The sequence below is a fragment of the Solanum lycopersicum genome, chromosome 9 (assembly GCF_036512215.1).
Source record: "Solanum lycopersicum chromosome 9, SLM_r2.1".
In the NCBI taxonomy this organism is placed as follows: Eukaryota; Viridiplantae; Streptophyta; class Magnoliopsida; order Solanales; family Solanaceae; genus Solanum; species Solanum lycopersicum.
The window spans coordinates 41,360,796-41,384,525 of record NC_090808.1 but is presented as its reverse complement, the minus strand read 5'-3'; positions in this window follow the sequence as shown (position 1 = coordinate 41,384,525).

The following is a 23,730-nucleotide window of genomic DNA, read 5'->3' as shown; positions in this document are numbered from 1 at the left end:
TTGTGTGTACATATGATGGATAGACTTCAAGAAAAGATCATGGAGGAAACTCATAGCTCTAGATATTCCACTCATCCTAGTTCCAAAAATATTTACCGTGATTTGAGAGATATATATTGGTGGAATGGCATGAAAAAAGGCATTCCCAAATTTGTCTCCAAGTGTCGGAATTTCTAGCAAGTGAAAGTAGAACACCAAATTCTTGAAAGTTTGGCTCAGAGTATAGAACTTTCAGAATGAAAGTGGGAGATGATTAATATGGACTTCATTGGAGGGTTACCAAGGTATTGCATGCAACATGATTCAATTTGGGTGATTGTCGATATAATGAAAAAACCAGCCCACTTCTTTCTGGTAAAGACCACTAATTAGACAGAGGATTATGCAAAGTGATACTTCTGGAGGTGGTGAGACTTTATAGAGGTGCTAATTTACTTGTTAGTTATGAAGTCTTTCCATAAACGTTTTTGTTCAAAGATGTAATTAAGCACTATTTTTTATCCTCAAATAGATGGGCAAGCAGAGCGTACTATCCATACTTAGAAGACATATTGAGGGCTTGTCTGATTGATTTCAAGGGTAATAGTGATCACCACCTAAATCTTATTGAGCTTTCTACAACAACAACTACCATTCGATCATCCAAATGGCTTCATATGAATCTCTTTATGGGAGAAGATGCAGATCTACTATTAGAAGATTCAAAGTTGGTGAAGCAGGGTTAATAGGACTTGATCTAGTTCACAAATCCATGGAAAAAGTGAAGGTGATTCAAGAGAGATTTAAAATAGCACCAAGTCATCAAATGTCCTACACAATTGTTAGGAGAAGGCCGTTGGAGTTTGAAGTGGATGATTGGGTATACCTCAAAGTTTCACCCATGACGGGTGTTATAAGGTTTGTTAAGAAGGATAAACCTAGTCCCCAGTATATTGGTCCTCATAGAATATCCATAAGAGTTGGCAATGTAGCTTATTATTTGAAGCTACCCCAAGAGATAGCAACTGTTATGGTTGGAAAGCACTTGTAGAGATTTTCCATCGTTGTGAAGTTTGCGCATATTAGATATCTTATAAGGGAGATATGCCTATCAAAAGTTGGGTTGGTGGATTGGGGGAGGTCCCAATCCGAATTTAAGGAAGGACAAACTAGACTTTTCACCAATTATTTTCTTAATTCTTTTTATGGGTTTAATTGGGGTAAAAATTAAACATTACGTTAGTTTTTAAAAATCAAATTTTTGCTTAGTGCCTGGGAGAAAAGAGAAAACAAGAAGAATAAGGGAGAAAGATCAAGGTTTCGCCAAGAACGTCAAGAACTTCGAGTGGATTTCATCAGGGGTGAACCCTATCAAGGTATGTGAGATGTTTGCATTTTGGCTTACTTCACCCACACACCAACTTGTTTAAATTCGACAATTTTTAGTAGGCTGAGTGATGAAAAGTAAAGTTCTTGAAGAAGATTGTTGAGTTATTTTTTATTAAATTGTTAGATGCCCATTGTTGTGATTCTTGTTTCTCTTGGTTGTTTTCGAGTTGATTCCGGTGGGTATTGATGGTAGCAAGGATCGCAAGTGTTTGCTGAAAGAGTTAAGAAGGTTTTGAGGGTTTAGCGATGAAAAACGAGTTGAAAAATTCCTTAGACGCACATGGGCAAGGCAAGGCGTGTTGCGCCTCCATTGTGCTAGAAACTCACATTGTCTTCTATGTTTTCAACAACTGTATCATATTATATAGACCTTGTATCTCTATTTGATGAGTTATAGTATTTATTATAAATGCATGTATGCCCCCATGTGAAAGGCCCAACCGTGTTTTAAATGAAGCATCCATTAAGAAAAATCATGTGTTCACTTGTTATACACCTTCATAACTCATATTATACATGTCATTACTTTCCATACACCTTCTTCTCAGCAAAAGAATAAACTCATTAGAGGGAGATTAGACCTCAACCTCCAAAAGATGAGTTAATTACACCAAAAAATTTAGCAATACTTGTTTTCTAGCTCGAATGAAAGATATGATCTTAGCTAACTTAGTCTTGTACGGATCTCTAGAGTTACCGTCTTTACATCACAACTAAGCCTAGTAAAATTGAGGAACAACCAAGTCATGATTAAGATAATATCAATTCAATCATGTCCATCATAACCAAATCAACCCGAATTTGAGAATCTACCACACAACAATATAAATCAATATACATGAGTGACTATGACTGACTCTTTAAGTAGGGTAGAAACATGTAAGGGGTTTCAAGTATATTACAAACCATATTGAATCCCAAGTCAATTGAACTAACACCTAATAATAGGTAGAATCCTGATCAACAACACCTTAGTCACTTGGTCACAAAAATTATGTTACTTGAGATCACTACATCCGACCATCATATGAGTAGGTTCTCCACAATTTTAACACACCTCATAACTTATATTTGATTACTAAATACTTAGCTACAATTTTGGGTCCATATTATAAAAAGGAAAAATAGGAAAAAACTACCGAAGGTTCTGCCTTCCTTCATTCCACTCTAGTGCGATAAATCCCGCTATAGCATCTTTGACAGGACTGGAACCCATGCCAGAATTTTGGGGTTAGTTTTCACCCTTCTATGGTTTACAGGATTCCAATTTTACGATTCAATTGAACATCTAAATTTTTTCAGGCTAGGATATACGAAATTCATTTTATATTGTTGTAAACAACTCACCATCAGAACACACACCTCCCAAAGATAAACCAAGACATCTCCCGATGAATAACTATATTTTATAAAAATGGATTTCACGATCTTCTGAGAATTACTCTTGCATAATTTAATCGACCACGCCAACATATTACATATATCTAAGTTCACACATTTATTGTGCACGTGATCACCGCCATACATTCAAGCAATTACACTTAACGTTGTCAATTAATATAGACAGCTAGAAGCACACATTAACAGTTCCAATTTAAAACTTGCAGAGAAGTCCAATTTCTATAATTAGTTCGTTCCAATATGTACCATTATTCATGCCTTATAGTGTCCCTAATGCCAGATACCAATTGGAAACTTCTCTATTTGAATTAACTTGTTTGTGGTCCATCTAGTTTAGTTTGTTAAGATACAAATTAGAATCGGGACATACAATTTGGGCTCAACTCATACCACAAGCGACAATAGTATCTAGCAAGCCCCATAAAACTTCTAATTTCAATCATAGAACTTGGTTGAACCCAATTCTTACATGCCACATTATTTAAATGTTAGTTACCAAATCTTAATAAGTCCTAGGGAAAGCCAATGCACCTTGCCATTGGTAATAAAAATGTCATCTATATGACCAAATGACTACTTTTTCTTAAAGGTTACCTTATTCAACTCTAAGAATCTGTACACATCCCCTTTTTCTAGTGATGGTGTTACCAATTTTGCTGCTCTAGTTCGTAACTTACTGTGAAATAGGAAAGACGCCAACTTCTATCACCCAAATACAAATTTGATTCAAGTCGTACCACTAAAGAGTAGAAAAAAGTGATTTTTTTCTAAAATACAATAGTCTATTGAAGAAAGCTACGGATGCCAATGTGCCGCTCTGCAAGACTTTACAAGACTCATTTTAGTACAATGAGACCCTAGGCATTGATACCAGCTTTTTCACAATCCAAACTGTTGTTATTGGCACCAACACTAACCATTTGGTAGGAGAATCACTACTACAGTCCAACTAAGCAAGTAAACCAAATATAAGGCAATTAAGTTACAAAAACAAATTTAATTAACTAAACAAATGCAGAATTAAATCCTTAAAACCTGAAAATCAATGTACCAAAACTCTACTAAAGACAAATCTAAGAACAAAGGGGACAAACCCAAAAATAACAACAAATTAACCAATAGTTTGAGTCCAAAGAGAGTGGAATTAAACAAAGAGAACTCAAGGCAGCTCAGAAGAACTAGCTAACCCTTGAACTTCAACGGTAACTGATACATAGTCGCCAGAAGATGTCATGTATTCAACAATAATTAGAGAAAGTGCATAATCAATAAAAAACCACCGTGTACAAGTATGATAACGCGGCTATCCCACTAGTGTAACATAAACAAGTCAAATAACAGTACAATAACATGCATATATAGTAACATATTCAATATCATTATAAGGACTCAGGAAAACTTTTCACATGCTAAATCACATAGTTGGTCCTCTTATGGAACCCAAATTCAAACTTTTAGCAAGCCGAAACAAGGAAATCTGATCCAAAAGCTAGCCTGCCTGTGTGTGGAGATCCGATCCAACTGTCAACATGTCATAATATGGCAAACTGAAACAACTCTTAGCATACCGCAACGTGGTAATCTGATCCCAATCATGCATCACAATAGTATTAGATCACACATTTAAGTCATGATTTCATTTTTCAACATCTATTATCAATATTGCAACATGCATACATATATGAGTATCACAACAAATCAAGAACGAATATACATCACACAATCATAGAATAAAAATAGTCACCTACCTCAAATATAAGCTTTAATCTTCTTTTTCCGGATTCTTTTTTCGCTGATTTTAGGTCAGCGAAAATTGATATAAGCAAGCATCAACAATAAAAGTTCTAATTCTTTAGATTATAGCAACCCAATAACTCTAGACCAAACAAAAGATCATAATACCCAAATTAGAGTTTTCCGCAATAAGTCTTAGATCAAAACTCTTTCCCATCCATAACAACCCAAAAAAATAGGTTCTACATATCAAAAAATGGATTTGGGGAGTTAAAACCTTATCTTTAGCCCTAAAATGGTGAAAAACTTTTAAGAATGATCATATGGGGTGTCATTCTTAACCCTAAAAGTCAAAAAGTACAAAATGTGATCGTTTTAGGGCTTATAAACCTTTTTATAATGCATTTGACCCACTCCAGCGGACTCATCCCGCTGCAGGGGTGCCGCACCAGAGGCATGAACCCCTCTACAGTTGCCTCAGCATGGACAAAATGTATCCATTCATGAAAAGATCATTTCCAGGAGTTCTACTCGTCCAAATGTTATTTCGTAAAGTTCTACGGGTGACTTATTGCCTTAGATATCCGCTCATGTAATAAAATTCACAATTACACCTCTCATTCCTTAACAGATTCCCCTACACCTTAATGAATCCATTTTCTTCCAAATCTGGACTATGTTGGGTATTTTTTAAGTTACTCTGAAAGTGTTTCCTACCCCAATTCTTTCTTCGTTGATTTTTCCATAATAACGGAATAAGGTTGTTACACTTAAGGTCTATTTAATTAAATAATTAATTATCTCAATACCTATTTATGTCATATTCTAATGATATTTTGTTTATGTGCAACTATGAAGGCTAAAGGACAAGGCAAGGATGAATATTTGTAAGAATGACCAATTGTATGAAAATAAGGGTAAACCCTATACTATTAATCACTAGAAAGAAGGGAAGATTTCCCAATGATCATGACCTCACCCAAATGGACAACTCAAAGCATTTGAATTTATTGAGGCATGCCGGTGAATAATAAGATAAATGGTGATACATTAAATGAGAAAGGTGAACATGCCATCCATCGCCGAAGGAGACAATTTAAGGTGAAAAATTTAAGGCTTAAAAGGAAAACAAAGACGGTACTTGATGATTCTACGAATATCAAAGTCATTGAGATTCAAACATCTGAAGCATGGAGCAATAAAATGGTGATCTAAGGAGAAGTTGGCAATACACCTAGTTTGATATGTGAGCCCGACTAATGTATCCTAATGGATCACATACTGAGTTATGGATGGGGAATTTATAAATAGCCCAAAGTAAAGAGGAAAAGAGAGTTCAAAAAAAGATTTAAAGATTTCAATAGTTTTTAACAATAGTTAGCGAGAGAAAAAACTTTACCTTATGAAGACCACTTTCTAGTTTTTTGGGGAATTTAACTTTGTTCTTGAAATTAACAAATCAAAGTTTAATACGGTTTGCTTGTAATAGATTTATTTCATGTTACCTATGTCTTCTTTCATTCGAGGTATAATTTCTTTACTCTTTATAATGAGTGACTAAAACTCCAAGATCTAGGGGTGCAGTTACGGGTGTGTGTTGATTGTCTGTGGTGGGGTATTGTGTCATACTCTCTTTTACTGCTATTCAAACATGGATTTTGGTTAATTTTATGGATTAACTTATAGGTTAAGGTGGAAAAGTTATCCCTACATTTGATCTCCAATTGATTCTCGAAAGAGACTAATTGCGATTGGGTAATTCATATGATACTTGCAACTTATATTTGATTAGTAGCTTCCTTAAATATGAGGCTAGGGGTAAGATCTTGCCCTATTTATGCATAAAATGAGAGAACAACGTAATTTATTGGTTTGTTAAATATAGTACATAAATGAGCCAAAAGTAAGTTTCTTTTATATGATTATATGAGATAGAAAGAATATCAGTGTCTTCAAATATGACCCAACTTATAAATGAATGTTCATAACTGTAGAGCAAGAATATTACCCCAGTGTGACATTCTGATCCCCACACCCCTTGAATAATTGTTCCTTATTTGAATTTATGAAGTCCTTGTTCAATTGTTACTCCTGACAACCAAATCCTTTTGTTATATTTGGTGAAATGATCCACCATGTTTTTTTATTTCTACGCATGAATGAGTTTACATTCCAACTATCCTAATATAATTCCTAGCATTGTATCATTTTCTTGGGATTCGATCACAACTATTTGTTGGTATAGTTTTTGTTAAGAACCACCTCCTACTCTTTTACTTGGTTTCGAAGAGTAATTTGAGTGTTATCACAAATGGTGCCATTGACATGGAATGATGGCTAGAAATTTCATTTGAGAAATTAGTTTGTAAGTTTGTTTAGTTGTATTAGATTATTACTTGGTGTTATGGTTTACTGATTCAAATGTTTGGTACATGAGTTACTATGGTACTAATACGATAATCACATCGGCAAAAATGACAACATGAGTGATTTGAATGATATGCATTTGAACATGATTCAAACCATACGAGCAATCTAGATACCTCCAGCTGTTGGGAGAGCAACATTTCATGCAATTGAAAAATTCTACGATTTCTCCAACTACGAGGACTATTTAGGGTTTTTCTCATAAGGATCCTCATGAACAGCTTAAGAATTTTGTAAAGGTTTGTAATTGTTTGCATTAAAAAAATCTGGTCGTTTGTATTCAAAAAAAAATCTCACAAGAGTTCATGAGGTTGAGGTCATTCATGTTCTATTTGATGGGTAAGGCGATAAGACTATCACTTCTTGGGAGGAGTTAAATGATTAAAAGATTATTTCCCCCTAATGATGGTTAAACATTAATCCAAAATAAAAAAATTTAAGTGAATTGGATGTGAAACTCTACATGAGACTTGGTAATGTTCAAGAAAATACTCTTGCAATTTCCAACACATGGTGTTTCAGAAAATTTTCTGTTGCAATAATTCTATTGTAGACTTGATTCAGTTAATAAAGGTGTGGCCAATCAGTTTGTTCAAAGTGGATTAATTATATAATCATATGAGGTTATTACATCGTTGCTACATGATATGACAAAAGTTATACAAACATGGCATACTAGAGAAGACTAAGTGTACAATCTATAACTGAGCATGAAAATAGAAAATCAAAAAGGTCAATGAACAAGATTAAACCATTGATAAAATAATGACCCAAATCAAGTTGTTGTCTAAACATGTCATGGGGAGTGAACTTATATTGGGTATGCGGTTGGAAAAACTCTTTGGTACCATTTTCAATGTGAGCCATACTACTCATCGACAATTGTGTAAGAGTATTAGCAACCATAGTTTCCTCATTTGGATGATAGAGAATGATCATATGATAATCATTAAACACTTCAAGCCGCCTTATTTGGTGAAGATTAGAATTATATATGATAATCATTAAACACTTCAAGACACCTTATTTGGCGAAGATTTAAATCATTTTTTCTAAGCACATATTTTAAACACATATGCGGTAAACACATCAACATGAAAATAATAGAGATAATGTCTTCAAATCATTATTAAAAAACCTCCTTTGCTAATTCCAATAATTACTCGAATAATTCTTTTTATGCAACTTTAGTTACCTCAAATAATAAGAAATTATGATATTATTTATACAAAACCAAGAAAAATCCATGAAGGATCAAAATAAACCCCAAACCTTTCGGATCCTTCTATCTAACTCTTGAAAATTTTAAAGAGGACTACGAAGGGAAAATTTAGTCATGAAAACTGAAACAGTGAGCTACGAGTCCAATCTAGGACCGTAGCTCTACTATTCGTAGTAAGGCAGTCGTAGGATCATCGTTGAGTTTTGGAATTTTAAATTCCTAATAAATTGACATATGATTTATAGGATGGGTCATTGTTTGAACTATTGATAATACTGAAATTACGGAACAAAAAATAATGAGTAAGCAATCACTAGCAATGTACATACCCAAGAAAAGAGTCGGGGTAAAATCCACAAGGAGTAGTCTAAGGATAAGAATTCAATAAGGAAATTAGTATGCAAACCAATTGGTTTTAGTAATTAGGAAAAATAGGTGTATTGACCCCACAAAATTATCAAGAGAGATTTGGAATCAATCATGAAAAAATGAACTAAAATACGGAATCAAACAAATAAGGAGAAATCTGGGGGTGTGGATATTGATATTAATGTCAAATAGCGGTCAAGTGATTTCTCAATAAAGTTGGATAAACATGGATAAGATAGGTAATCTTCCATCACACAAATTTTCTTTCGAACTTAAAGCATCATATAATTGAATAATCTCTTTTCACTCTCATCCAGGTAAACACAAATCTACCCGATTCCTTACCAAAATATCTCTTCTAAGAAGATTTTATAATTATAATTGAATCATATTTTCACTTTAAAGCATAATGAAGAAACCAACCCTAAATTTGCATGCATTTAGCTTTTTTACCCACTTTAGTTGATCTGTTTTGAGCATCAACCAAAGATCTAGACTAGGATTAAGTTTACAACCGTAACTCCTAAATTATCCCCCTGATAAATAACTCAAATCCATGAATGAATAGCAATAAAATAGCTTAATATAGAAGACCCACTAAATTAAATCAACACCCACATCACATAATCACACCCCTATAATTCGAGTTAAAGACAACAACCATAAAAGGAAAACAAAGTATTCTAATAATGTTTCATAAATTAAAGAGTTGATGATAAATAATGATTTTGAATACCCACTTTAAATTTAACCCTTAAATTCCAAATAAAAGATTGTTCAAAACCTCGTAAACTAAGATGTCTATATCTCAATATGAAAAAGTTAGAACTGGCAAAAGCACTAAAGGGATGTAAGATTATGATAACATTATTCAAAGAAATAAAATTCTCTTTCCTTTGGGTAATTTATAGTTCAAAGATATAAAATTTTGTTTCCTTTGGGTAATTTATAGTTTTCCCAAAATTTAGTCTTTTATTTCACGAGCGACCTGCTTGGCTACGTTAGTCAGGATCTCCTAGTATGTTCGATAGATCAACACTTGTTCTTTATCTCTCCCTTCCTTCACTTCAAGGAGAACCGACCGAGTCAGCGTTTTGCATTTGGTGAATCACTGAGCACCACCTTGTTCACCTATTAAACGTTTAGTTTAATATAGTGTTTTATCACCTCTAACGATGGAACTTTTAGATGACCCAATGAATCGCCGATTCCACCTTGGTTCGCCAAACTACGTTGATTATTTTCTAACCTTAAAAATGTCACATTAGGCGGCGTCTGACATATTAGGCAATATCGCCTTTTTGTTAGGTAATCATAAGCTACAGTTCACCCTCTTTTCAATGTTTTTGGCCTCTTTTTAATAAGTTCATCCTTCCCTTGAATTTTAGCGTTCATACTTGTAAATTCTCAAAATATCATTACTTAAAGACATAAATAGATATTAAGGACATTATTTGTTGAACTAAAAAGGCCTCGAATGTGTGAAAATATGCCACTCATCAACATCCTGCCCCCTACTTAAACATTTATTTGTCCTTAAGTAAATAAAAAATCAAATTAGTTTAACAAGGGATTCTACAATATTTCTCAATGCGAGTTAACATGCATGTGCAATCACAAGATTACCAACAAGTACATTTAATATCTCCATTACTCTCAATAAGCTTCAACTGAGGACTAGTCAGTATCAACATAAGCTTTAGTGCACTAAAGCTCCTTTATAACGTAAAATCATGTTTTAACAAAAGCATGCAAATGCCATCACAAAAAATATCATTCTCTGAAAAATAAAATCCATAAAAGAACTTAGGAATCAATAGAAATTTCATTATTCGAAAGAGAAATACACAAAAGCTTCATTCCGTATGTTTGTCAATATTTTCAAACTATCACCAAACCCAATTTTAGCAAGATACGAAGGGTAACAGGAAGGAGGGTAAATGTATTGTTAATTTGGTTCAAGCACATCACCTTGTAAAAGTATTGTTGTAGTCATTTCCACATCTTCTCAAGTTTCATTCATTATTTTAACTTGGAGACCGAATCCTCAATTTTTCATTCTCATGATCAAAAACACCTTTTATTTCAGCAAAACATTTTTTCATGTTTTTTCTTATCTTTCTTTTATAAGGAGGGGTTCCTTTTTATTTTGAAACAAAATTCAAGGTTAAGTCTCACTTTTATTTCTTCCTTTTTACTTGGTTTTCATTCATTTTTCCTTTGAAAACCCCAACTCAGGCATATGCCTAAGTTGGTTTTTCAATCAAATAAATGAGAAATTAGGGACATATTTTTCTCAAGAGGTTTTGATGGGGTAAAAAACAAATGGTTTAGGTTCAAATGGTGCCTAATTGGTTGCACACCCTCTCAAGGTAGTCACAAAAGGTATGTAGATTTATGCACCCACTAAAAATTTGTGCCCATGATCATTAATTATATTCATCAAGGCTAAACAATTAGACTAAGATGACAAATTATAGGAATCAACAAGCATTATTTCAAGTAGGAACTCACCACACATGACACATTAAATACAATCATATCACACAGATGTACAACATTAAGAAGCTTGTGTGTGATGTTCATTGCAAGGCTGGCATCTATACACAATTAGTCAACATATTCTTTTGAATGATCATTCAAATGTAAAGTAAAACTAATTTCCTCTTGCAACATCAAGACAAAACACATATCTCATCAAGAGTACTATCCAAGACATTGATATTGACCCAAATTAATCCTTGAATAACAATAATGACCTCACTAGCAACAACAACCATTTCAAAATTTATTGATAGGGTAATCGATAGACACACAAAATGAAACAGAAACAACAACCAAATATAATTAAAGGAAAAAATCAAAATCTCAACTTCTAACTAAATTAAAAAATGCAATTTCAGAAAAGGGAATGTAGGCATATCTGGCCTCACCCCAGCAAAATGTGTACTTGTGTCTTTAATTCCATAAAAATGTAAGTGTTAGAGAAAATAATAAATTCCCTCCCCCGACATGTTATGCATGTGAAGAACTCTGATCACGTCACTTGGATGTAAATAAAACCATCATAGAGGTCAGTACCTCGATCATCTAAAGTGGGATGCAATAATGTAGCATTAATTGGGGCATTAGTTCCCGACATATCAAGAGGGAGAAAAGTATAATTTGACAAAAAGACTCTACTAATGGAAAACGTAGAGGTCTTTAGATGAGATCTCTCCAAAGTCATGTGAACAATCTAATCCTATAAACCATGAAACTCTAGTAAGTCATACACACTAATACGCTCATTGTCTCTTATGAACTCCTCCTAATCAATCTTAATAGTGGAACAAACATTAGCCTCATCATCAACCTACTCAAACTCATTACCCAACCTAACCCCGAAAGGTCTATTATCTCTCAACTCGGTCAGAGGCATATTTGAAGGCATTTTTGGAAAGAGGACCTAACCCCATAGCATCAAAATATTAGTGGACCTCACGTGGTTTATATTGACCATAAGAGTAACTATGCCACTCTACACTAAGGTAATCCGGTTGTGTTGCACTCATATCTCTCTATCAACTCAACTCTAGCTATGAGGTTATTATTTTTATCTCTCTATGAAGTTAAAGTAGACTTATGCTATCCAATATTAACTTTCAAAAAAGTAAAACAGCCTCAATCTTTGCGGTATTGATATCCGTCACCTCGCTTTCAATTCTAGATGCCTTAAGATCTGCAGAAGGGGGTAAGTTTGGCCATGAATCAATGCATGAGTCAACTCAGGTCATGATGAAGGGGAGGTTCAATTAAAAATTAGGATGCAAAAGGTTTGAAAGGAATATATGAGGGTGTAGTGATACTTGTAGGCTCTTCAAAAAGAGTGGGTCAAGAAGGCTGTGACTCTAGAGTAGAGGGATCCACCAGTGGTGTAGTTTTAAGTGGTGGTCAATTTTTTATGGATGCATCATCCCTAAGATAGTCAAACTATATCAAACGAATATTACTAGACGAGGAAGGGATAATTCTTACATTTAATCTCTCTCGAAATGAGACTTTGGCTGCCTCACCCAATAACCTAGTCAAAAAACGAAAGGAATGGAAGTCTGGTCTTGGTTGGCTCTCATAAGTATCTACTCCTTAATAATAGCTCCAATATGAATCTCTTCCAGATCAATGATTGTCCGTAATAAGACAACCTTTGGGATCCAGAGGATCGTGTAATTCTGAAACATCATAAGATTAGTACTTATAAAACCTAACCAAAACAAGCATTAATTCTTATATCACTTTTCTACCATCCATGGAGGAGTAATATTGGACAAAAGAGGTATCAACCATCCCTTCAACGCATCCAAGTTGTGCTTTATCAGCAACTTATATATTTCCGCTATGAGCCTTTTGTTCCTAAGCCATTATATATATATATATATATATATATATATATATATATATATATATATATCCACAATGGAATTGCGCAATATCAACTCAAACTTTGACCTATTCCAAGGGTCCTGATTAACGACGTTCCTCTTCTTGGACAACTACTTTGCATAGGCAACATAAAACTCATGAATCTAATCCAAGACATAAGGGGTCGATCTCTAGTGAATGGCTCAAACCCATGAAATCTGATCGTGTCCCATATTCCTGTGTAGTCACTTATGACTTCATACATTCGAAACCACCTCTAGTCAAGTATCATATGCTCCCCCGTTACATTGATCCTTTTGATGTCCCTTGGAGCTATTACTAAGAAAACCCTAGAAGTAAGTGTTTGCATTTGTGGTTGGGTATAACTTGGAGGATTGTGCTTTTTTTCTCTCAAAAACCTGCATATGTGGAGTGTCGTGCTGCTACTCAAAGGTGTTTATTTTTCACTATCCTGATATTAGAGGAGGTAGAGTAGGACTGAAGTGGGATTCAAATTCAGATAACACATCCATTTTACTCTTGGCTATTTCATGTAAATTAAAACATGTAAAAACAAAGATCTTGTTAATATTAGTTGAAAGAACTCCCAAAAAATCATAGTTAGAACAATGTCCTGAGGTTTGCCTTTTAGAAAGAAGATTTTCTAATAGGTTAGGTTAACTGAGACAACCTTGACAAAGATGAAAAAATATCAAATAAAATTTGACTCAAGCACAAAGGGTAGTGTTATCTAACACTCGATGCTACGCTGAGTTGGTTTTGGTGAATTAAGACGAGCCCACTAAATATGAAAGTACAAAAAATAGATAATGGTCAAGTTAAAAGGGTAATGTAAGCTCCAACTCAGTGATCCACCAAGATAGTTTGGTGTGCAAAGACAAACCCATCAAATGTTATAAAACTTAGGTCACAAATTTGAAAATAAAAGGCTATTGGGTCGTACCCAGTGATTCACCTAATTACCAAACTAAGACAAGCTCACCAAACAGGTGATTTCAGTGCAACATCAATTTTTATAATTTCACATCAAAATGTAACACTTCCTAACACCCAAAGCAGTTTAACAAGACAACCATATGCGAATATACCCCTACATACTTAGATTTCCCCAAGTTCTAACAAAAGAATTAACACATTGACAATTTTCTCCTAAGAAAGATGTCACCCTATCAAATATTTTTAAAATACAAGAAAAATAAACAATACTGGGCTACTCAAACTTCACCCAAATACCTCTCTCACAAAATTCATACTATTTAATATTAGAATTTCAACTTTAAACCTTGATATTCAAATTTAAGTAATTTATGGCACAAAATAAACTATTCTAATAATGGGAACTATGCAATCGTCATAAATTAATCAACCCACATGGATTACACAACAAAAATATCAAATATAACAACTAACCCAATTAATGTGCATCAAATTTAAGAAAAAAAATACTAAAATAAACTTTGAGAACCAACTTTAGACATGTACATATCAACAGTAAAGAGGGGGGAAGGGTTTGGGTCAAGAATCCCGAACACTCAAGCACTCTACCCAAGTAAATCAAAGATAAGAGTATAAAATTTATTATTTAAGATAATATTAAAGATATTAGGAAGTCAAATGTACCAAAAAGATCAAAGGATAGCCTTTTAAAAGAGAAGAGATTCTAGGTCTTTTTCTAATAGGGACATTCGTTGGTCTGAAACTAACGCCACCAATTATCTTTGATGAATTTACAGAGGAGCTTAAGCTCAATGGTGATTCCTTTACAAATACCAAACCTGATGTTCTACTTGGCTAACGTGATTTAGGTTTCCTAATGTTATTTTAGGATCTCCTAATCAGTCCCTTTATGCCAAATGTTGACAGTGTCATTTTTCAAAAAAAAAAATTAGCCAAAAAGGAGAATATTAAAATTTCTAATAACAACTCTCAATTTGAAAGAGCTAGAAAGAGTAAGAATTGGAAATAGTCATTTTAGGAATGAAATATAATTTAGGAAATTGTTAATGTTATGGTAAGTTTGATTGTTTGATGAACTTAAAACGACCATATATCCTAGATGTAGACGACTTAGGTGTGCTTCAAGATATCATAGGAACGATCTTGCAATTATATTTCCAAATTCAATGAATTTGTGTGATCAAATTTGTATGAGTTAAATATTCCCATTTGAATTTGGATTGTTTAAATAAGGAGAGTCTAAACCAAAATTAAGAAGGGTATTTTAGTATTTTCCTACCCAATTATTTCAGATCGTTGTTAGGAGTTTATTTGGGTATAATAAGAATTATATCAGTTTATCCAATTGAAAATTCACTCTAGGAATGGAGAAAAAAGAAAAAAGAAGAAACTAGAAGAATGTTAAAAATCTATCAATGAATTGTATGTAGATTTTGCCAAGTGTTAATCCCTACGACGTATGTGAGATCATATAGTGTTGGTTTAGTTCACCCATTTGCCAATCATGATTCAATTTAGCGAGTTGTATACATTTTAACACAAATCTTATAGTTCTTGATATTAATTCATTTGAAATCTTGTGAGTTCTTGTTGTTAACGTTCTTGAGGTTGATTCATGCATTTAGGTGTGAACTTTGAGTTGAATCCTGTATATATTTAGGGTAAAGTGGATTCTACATTTTAGGGTAAGAATTAAGTTGAATAGGGGGTTTAGATTTGAGAAATAAAGATGAATATTTGGGAAGAAATAAAGTTTAATAGGGGGATAAGAGTTGAAAAATAAAGAAGACTATTTGGGGTGTACCCAGGGAGGGGCTTGGAGCACCGCCCCAGCCAGAGCGTCCCAAAAGTGAATCTGATGTTTGGGCTCAGGGGCGCTGCGCCAGCCAACGCGCCCTAACCTAGTCCTTCAAATTCAAGGGCTGGTGCCCTGCGCCTCTTAGAGCACCACTGATGTATGTTGTCCAACTTTTCCCCGTTCTTTTGGTATTAGATCCTTAGCAATGCACGTATGTTTCCTAGTTGATTTCAACACTCTAAGGTATGTCTATACATGATGAAATCATCTATAAAATGATATATGAATCTTCTATACTTCAATTCAATGAAAATTAAGCGTCAAGTCTAGAAGTTAAGAATCAAGTAAAAAGAAAGTTGTTGAATGTGATATCTTGATGTAGGTGCCTTCCCTTGATGCATGAAAGTTGTTGAATGTGATCTCTTTACATGGTAAGCTTAGGAGTCCTCTTTTTGAGTAATTAGTGTATGAATGTAAATAATCGGTAGACCTAAGCATGGTGCCCTTTCTATGAATGACTATAGTGGACATCTATGCTTTGTATTGAATTGGCTAGACCTAAGCATAGTGTCTTCCATGAGTCGATATCTCGATGTGAATGTGAAACCTTGAAGGGGTGGACCTAAGGGTGATAACCTTCTTCTTATGTGAAATGTTAAACTTAGACATGGTGGGCCTTACTGGTAGAAAACCTTCTTTAAGATAGTCAATGAGCTATCCTAATTGAACCTGGATGTTACCTTTCTTAGTAGATATATTCTGGTTCAGCTAGAGCTAATGATGGTGCTCTCTAGTTCATACATGTGAATGAAATACTCTAGGCGAACTAAGGCTAGTACTGAGTGGATATTGTTAAGACGATGTATGTTCCTGAATAAAAAGCTAGTGTCTAATGAACATCTTTGGATATTCACTAAACCATATGCCTACATGGGTTTCTTATAATTTCAATCCTTAGCAAGTAGAACACCTTCCACGGTATGGCGTATTATGTCACAAGATTCCATGCGTAGCTAGTATGGCCTTTATCGGTTAACACCTATTCCATTATGTCGGATGTGCACTCTAGTTACTTGATAGGTTCTAAAGCGTGTAGGTATTATTATGGAATGCTATCTACTCATGGAACGAGTAGGCTTAGAAGGTACTAAGTTGATTTCCCTCAGTCTGATTAACTATTATGTGAAGTCCCGTAAATGCAAGAATGTCTCATTAAATTTTTCTATTAATCACTGTTGACTTATTGGGTAATGTTTAAAAGGAAAGGTCTTTATATTTGTATGGGCGGTCACTTCATATATTACTCAGGCGGTTCATAGGATAACCTTAGGTGGAGGGTCAAATAGGATGAAATGGGTTACTTGATGAACATGGTCATGCCTTATATTGTAGTCGTATCTTATATGTGAATATTGACTTGAAATATGATCATTATACTTGTCTTATGTTGTTTTAACAAAAAATAACATGAAAATCACTTATCTCAATAAATGTCGCTTTTTGCATTTTTTTGCATGACTTCCAAACATAGTACTTAATTATACTAACTCCTTCTCTTCCCCTTTTTACTAGAGTCTAGGGATTAGAGATTTTATGTTCTATGGTTGATGGATAAGTTTCTAGGGTGCTTGGATATGAAAACTTGGTGAGTCCTTATAGATTCGAGGAAAGAACCCAACAGATTTCTTTTTATGTCTTTTCATTTTCATTTAATGTTTTCGTATGGGCTTAGTCCCAAATGTTGCACTCTAGAGTAATACCTGGTTTATGAGACAAATTGTATTAAGTCTGGAATTCTTCCTCTTCTCATTTAATGAAATTATTTTTCGTGTGTGAAGAAAGTTTTCAATTTTTCTCAAGTGTTCAGTATTGTATTCAATGCAGACCCATGAGGACTTTGAGCTAAGTTCTTTTATATTACTAATCTCAAACCACTAAATGAATATGTTTTTAAAACATAAGAGACAGTATATTTCTTTTAGAAGTATTGAGCACCGATATGGGGAGATTTCAGAAAACTCACAACCCCCATAAACCATGTAGTCACCATGGTATAAAATAGTCATAGTTTTTAGATGAACTCTTTTTACAGTAGACTGGTATATCCATTAGGCATTTTAGATCTCATACCTTAGGCCGGTATAGAATGCCCTGGAAGCATGAGGTATATTGATATATCATAATTGTAGCTCTTAAGTGATGGTTGTCGGTTAAAGAAACGCCCACAAAAGTATTGTATTTTATATATATAAATTTACTTGTATTTCTACGTACATCTCAGAATTATTATATCCTTATATACATTTAGAACTCACAACATGTTTGTAAACAGTTTCTTTATATTGCATATGATTTTAAATTGATTCATATTGAAACAATTCAGTTATAATTGAGTTGTGTTATTCATGAGTTGAGTAGAGCCAAGGTAAGTGTTTCTTGAGACTATTTTACTAGCGTATGTTGTTTAGCTATCCAACTCGCATGCTCGTACATTCAATGTAATTATTCCATTTGACCTGCATCTTATCATGATACAGACACATGTAACCAGGATCAGCACCATCTAATACCTTGTTGATCAAGACAGACACTCTGAGTTAGTAGTAAGCCTCTTTGAGTTCTAGAGGAGACACAGTTACTATTTTACAGTCATTTATAGAATATTGTGGGGTTTGTCCCAACATTCATCTTAGTGTTATAGAGACTTCATAGGCAGGTGGTCAGTTAGACAGTTAAGTGTTGAGTCTCTCTTTATTTTCATTTTTGATACTCAATTGTGAGACATAACTGCCATTTTAGCCAAGACTTCATTTAAGTTATCTCAGTGACAATTCTTCCTGTGTTATGTTAAGTTATGTTTTCCGCTAAGTTAAGTAAGCCAGGACAAAGATTCTCCCAAGTCCCACAATGGTCATTGAGTGACGGCCTTGTGTAGGGTGTAGGCTCGGGGTTTGACAAACCTTGTATCAGATCTTGGAGTTTAAGAGTCCTAGGAAGTGTATCAAGTTTTTTTTGTCGAGTCCTAGCTATCAGTGTGAAGCGCTCTACATGTATGATTAAGAGGCTACAACATTTAGGAATTTCTCACTTCTTTCATATTCCTTTTCATGCATTAGAGTTTATATTTAGAAAGTTTCTCTCCTATTCATGCTTGCACATGTGTCAGATCATCATGCCTCCACTAAGAGTAGCAAGAGGTCGTCCACCTAGAAGGAATGTTGAGGAAGAAGAGGTACCTAATGCATTAAACGTGCAACCTCAAGGAGAATTCACCAATGTTGAGTTCTATGAGGCTATCGAAATATTAAGCAAAATGGTGAAAAAAACAAGTCGGGAAATAGATAAAAGCTTGAAAAGAAGAAGCTAACTACTCGGGGATTTGTGAATTTTTGAGAATGAATCCTCCCACTTTTACTGGTTCAAGTACTATTGAGGATCCAGAAAACTTTGTGGAAGAGTTAAAGATGGTTTTTTATGTGATGCATGTGGTTGAAGCTGAAGAAGTTGAGCTAGCAACATATCAACTTAATAATGTGGCTAGGACTTGGTTTGATTAGCAGAAGGAGGGCAGAGATGAGGATGCACCACATCCAATTAGGCCTATTATGAAGAGGCTTTATTGGGGCATTTCTTTCCTCGAGAATTGAAAGAGGCCAAGGTACTAGAGTTTCTTACCCTGAAGAAGGACATTTTGAGTGTGCATGAGTATGGGTTGAAATTCACATAGTTGTCTCTCTATATTCCTTAAATTGTTAAGAACATGAGGACCATGATGAGTCTATTTATTGCTGGTTTGGGTCGTGCATTAAGCAAAAAGGTCACAACTGCAATGCTTATAGGCGACATGGACATATCTCGGTTGATGGTCTATGTGCAACAGGTTGAAGAAGAGAAGGTGAGGGTCAGAGAAGAGTATACAAGCAAGATATCTAAGAAAGGAAATGAATTCGGTCTGAAGAAGAGTATAGCCAACCGATCATCCTTCCAATAGAAACAAAAAGTTCCTGCCCCTCATCTGCTAGTGCACCTGCACCTAGGAACAAAGGTGAGTACTATGGTCAGAATTTTAGAGTTAAGCCTGCATTTTCAAATGGTAGTGTGGTGCAAGGGGGTAGTAAGCCCCCTACATGCGCCAAGTATGGTAGAAACCACTCTGGTGTTTGTCGTGAGGTCTGCATTGTTGTTTCAAGTGCGTCCAGACCGGATATTTCATGACGGAGTGTCCAAACAACAAGCAAGGAAGTGGTGATGGTGTTAATAGAGCCCAATCTTCCTTAGTTGTCTCACTAGACATGGCAGCACCTAGGTGAGCTACTTCTAGTGATGGCAGAGGAGTAAACCGCTCTCAACAATCGCCACAAGCATGAGAATTCACCATACGTTGTCACTAGTATGATTCAAGTCTTTGAATTTGTTTTTTATGCTTTGTTAGACCAAGGGGAGAGTTTATATTTTGTAACTCTATATGTTGTTATGAACTTTGAAATTATTTCTCAGCAACTTAAGCAACCATTAAGTGTCTACACACCTATTGGGGAATCCATTCTAGCATAAGGAGTCTATTGTGATTGTCCTATCTCCGTCAATCACAAGAGTAACATAGTTGGTTTAGTTGAGTTAGACATGGTTGCCTTCGATTTCATTCTCGGTATGGACCGATTTCATGTCAGTTATGTCTCAGTTGATTGTAGAACTCAAGTAGTCAAGTTTCAATTTCCAAATGAGCCAATCCTAGGGTAGAAAAGCAATTAAGTATTGCCTAAGGGTCGATTCATTTCGTACCTTAAGGTTAGGAAGTTAGTTTCTAAGGGGTGTGTCTATCACCTAGTCCGAGTTATCGACTCTAGTATTGAGATACCTTTTATTTAGCTAGTTCCACTAGTGAAAGGGTTTCTTATAGTCATTCCATATGATTTTCCTTGAGCCACTCCTCAGTGAGAGATATACTTCAACTTAGCTTTTCCTCAAGATACTCATCCTATATCCATTCCTACATATGGAATGGCACCAGTAGAGTTGCAAGACTTGAATGAATAATTGAAAAATATGTTAGATAATGGTTTCACTCGAAAAAAATATCTCACTTAGGGAGCTCCGGTATTACTTGTGAGAAATAAAGATGGTTCCATTAGGATGTGTATAGATTACCCATCAATTGAACAAGGTTACTATCACTCTTCCAAAGATTGATGATCTTTTCTATTAGCTTCAAGGTGCTTCTTGTTTTTCCAAGATTGGCCTCAGATCAGGCTACCACCAGTTGAAAGTTAGGGAATGTCATATTTGAAAGACAACTTTTAGAACTAGATATACACATTCTGTGTTTTTGATCATATCCTTTGGTTTGACTCATGCGCCTGCAGTATTCATAGATCTTATGAATAGAGTCTTGAACCTTATTTAGATATTTTTGTTATAGTAATCATTAATGACATACTAATCTGTTCATGGAATGAAAAAGATCATGCTAGTCATATCTGAATAGTCCTTTAGTCTTTGAAATATAAGGAGTTACATGACAATTTCTCCAAATGTGAATTTTGGCTTAAGTTTGTGGCATAGTTGGGCCACATATTTCCGATGATGGAATTAGAGTTGATACCCAAAATATAAAAGTAGTTTACAGTTGACCTACACCTATGTCTCCAACTTATATAAGGAGTTTATTAGGTTTGTCTAGCTACTATAGAAGTTTTGTTGAGGGTTTCTCATCCATCTCGTCTCATTTGACCAAGTTAACTTAGAAAAAAGCTAAGTTTCAATGCTTTGAAGCTTGTGAGAAAAGATTTCTTGACCTTACAAGAAGGTACTCAAGGTTTTGTGGTGTACTGTGGTGCATCTATTATTGGTTTGGGTAGAGTGTTAGTGTAGAATGGAAAAGTTATAACTTATGCCTCCGGAAAGTTGAAGGCTCATGAGAAGAATTATCCAAACCATGACTCAGAGTTTGTTGTTGTGGTATTCACCTTGAAGTTATGGAGTTTCTATTTGTATTTTTTTCATGTGGATAGCTTCACTGATCACAAAAGCCTACAACACGTGTTCACTCAGAGAGAGTTTAATCTCAGACAAAGGAGATAGTTAGAATTGCTAAAAAATTATGTCATGAGCATTCTTTACCAATCATGTAAGGTTAATGTTGTTGATGATGTCTTAATCAGAGTGTCTATGGATAGTACCACCTATCTTGAAGAATTGAAGAAGAAACAGGGAAAAGAAGTGAAAGAAAATCAAGGCTATGATCCCATTTTTCTTGAATTGAAGGCAAGTCTTTATAATAAAAAAGTATTAGCTTTTGAACAAAGGGGAGATGGTGTATTGATATATTAACGCAGATTGTGTATACCTATAGTGGATAGACCTCAAGAAAAGATCGAGGATGCTCATAAATGTTGATATTCCATTCATCTGGGTTCCACAAAGATGTACCGTGATATGAGAGAAATATATTGGTGGAATTGTATGAAGAAAGGCATACCCGAATTTGTCTCCAAGTGTCGTAATTTCTAGTAAGTGAAACTAGAACATCAAATGCCTGAAGGTTTGGCTCAGAGTATAGAACTTCCAGAATGGAAGTGGGAGATGATTAAATTAAAATTCCTAACAGTGTTACCAAGGTCTTGCATGCAGCATGATTCAATTTGGGTGATTGTTGATTAAAATGACAAAACATCCCACTTCTTTCTGGTAAAGACCACTCATTCGTCAGAGGATTATGCAAATTTATACATTCAAAAGGTGGTGAGACTTAATGGAGTCCCAATTTCGATCATTTCAGATAGAGGTGCCTAATTTACTGCTTAGTTCTGAAGTCTTTACACAAAGGTTGTTGTTCAAAGGTGAACTTAAGCACTGTTTTTCATCCTCAGACGGATGGGCAAGCGGAGCGTACTATCAGAACTATAGAATACATGTTTAGGGATTGTGTGGTTTATTTCAAGGGGAGTAGTGATGGTCATCTACCTCTTTTTGAGTTTTCCTACAACAACTGCTATCATTCGTGCATCCAAATGTCACCATATGAAGCTCTTTATGGGAGAAGATGCAGATCTACTATTAGATGGTTCAAAGTTGGTGAAGCAGGGTTTATAGGACTAGATCTAGTTCACCAATCCATGGAGAAGTTATGGTGATTCAACAGAGATTGAAAATGGCATAGAGTCATAAAAAGTCTTATCGAAATGTTAGGAGAAAACAATTGGAGTTTGAAGTGGATGATTGGCTATACCTCAAATTTTCACCTATCAAGGGTGTAATAAGGTTTTGTAAGATGGCGAAACTTATTCCCCAGTATATTGGTCTTTATAGATAATCGATGAGAGTTAGTAATGTAGCTTATGAGTTGGAGCTACCCCAAGAGATAGAACCAGTTCATCCGGTATTTCACATCTCCATGTTAAAGAAGTTCATGGGTGATCCTTTGTTGATCATAACAACTGCCCTATAAGGATATCCCGGTCTAGATTTTAGGTTGCCAAGTTTGCAAGTTGAGATCAAAAGTGGTGGCATCAGTGAAGGTCCTTTGGAGGAACTAATTTGTCGAAGAAATGACTAAGGAAGCTAAGGAGGATATGAAGAAGAGATATCCACATCTCTTTGAATCCAGAGAGAATGCAAGTCAAGGTACTAATTCTCTTCTTAGTACTTTGTAAACTATGAGTAAGCATGTTGTCACTTGCTTGTAATTTTTTAATGTTAAACTTGACGTTACTATTCTTATCTTAGAAAAAGAAAATCTCATTCGAGGATGAATGTTCCCAAGGTGGAGATATTGTAACATATCATAACTCGAAATAGCTAGGAATAAGCTAAAAAAACTAAAAATAATCACTTTTGGAAAGAAAGTGAAAATCTGAAAAATTCCCTAAGTTTAAGAAGTGAATTTTAGCCATTTTCAATCCTAGTTCAGGATGAGTTAGGAGTTCTTATTTATATGGTTGGAAATCCATTGAGACATTTTTCCATCGTCGTCAAGTTTGCGCACTTTAGATATCATATAAGGGAGATATGCCTACCGGAAGTTGCGTTGTTG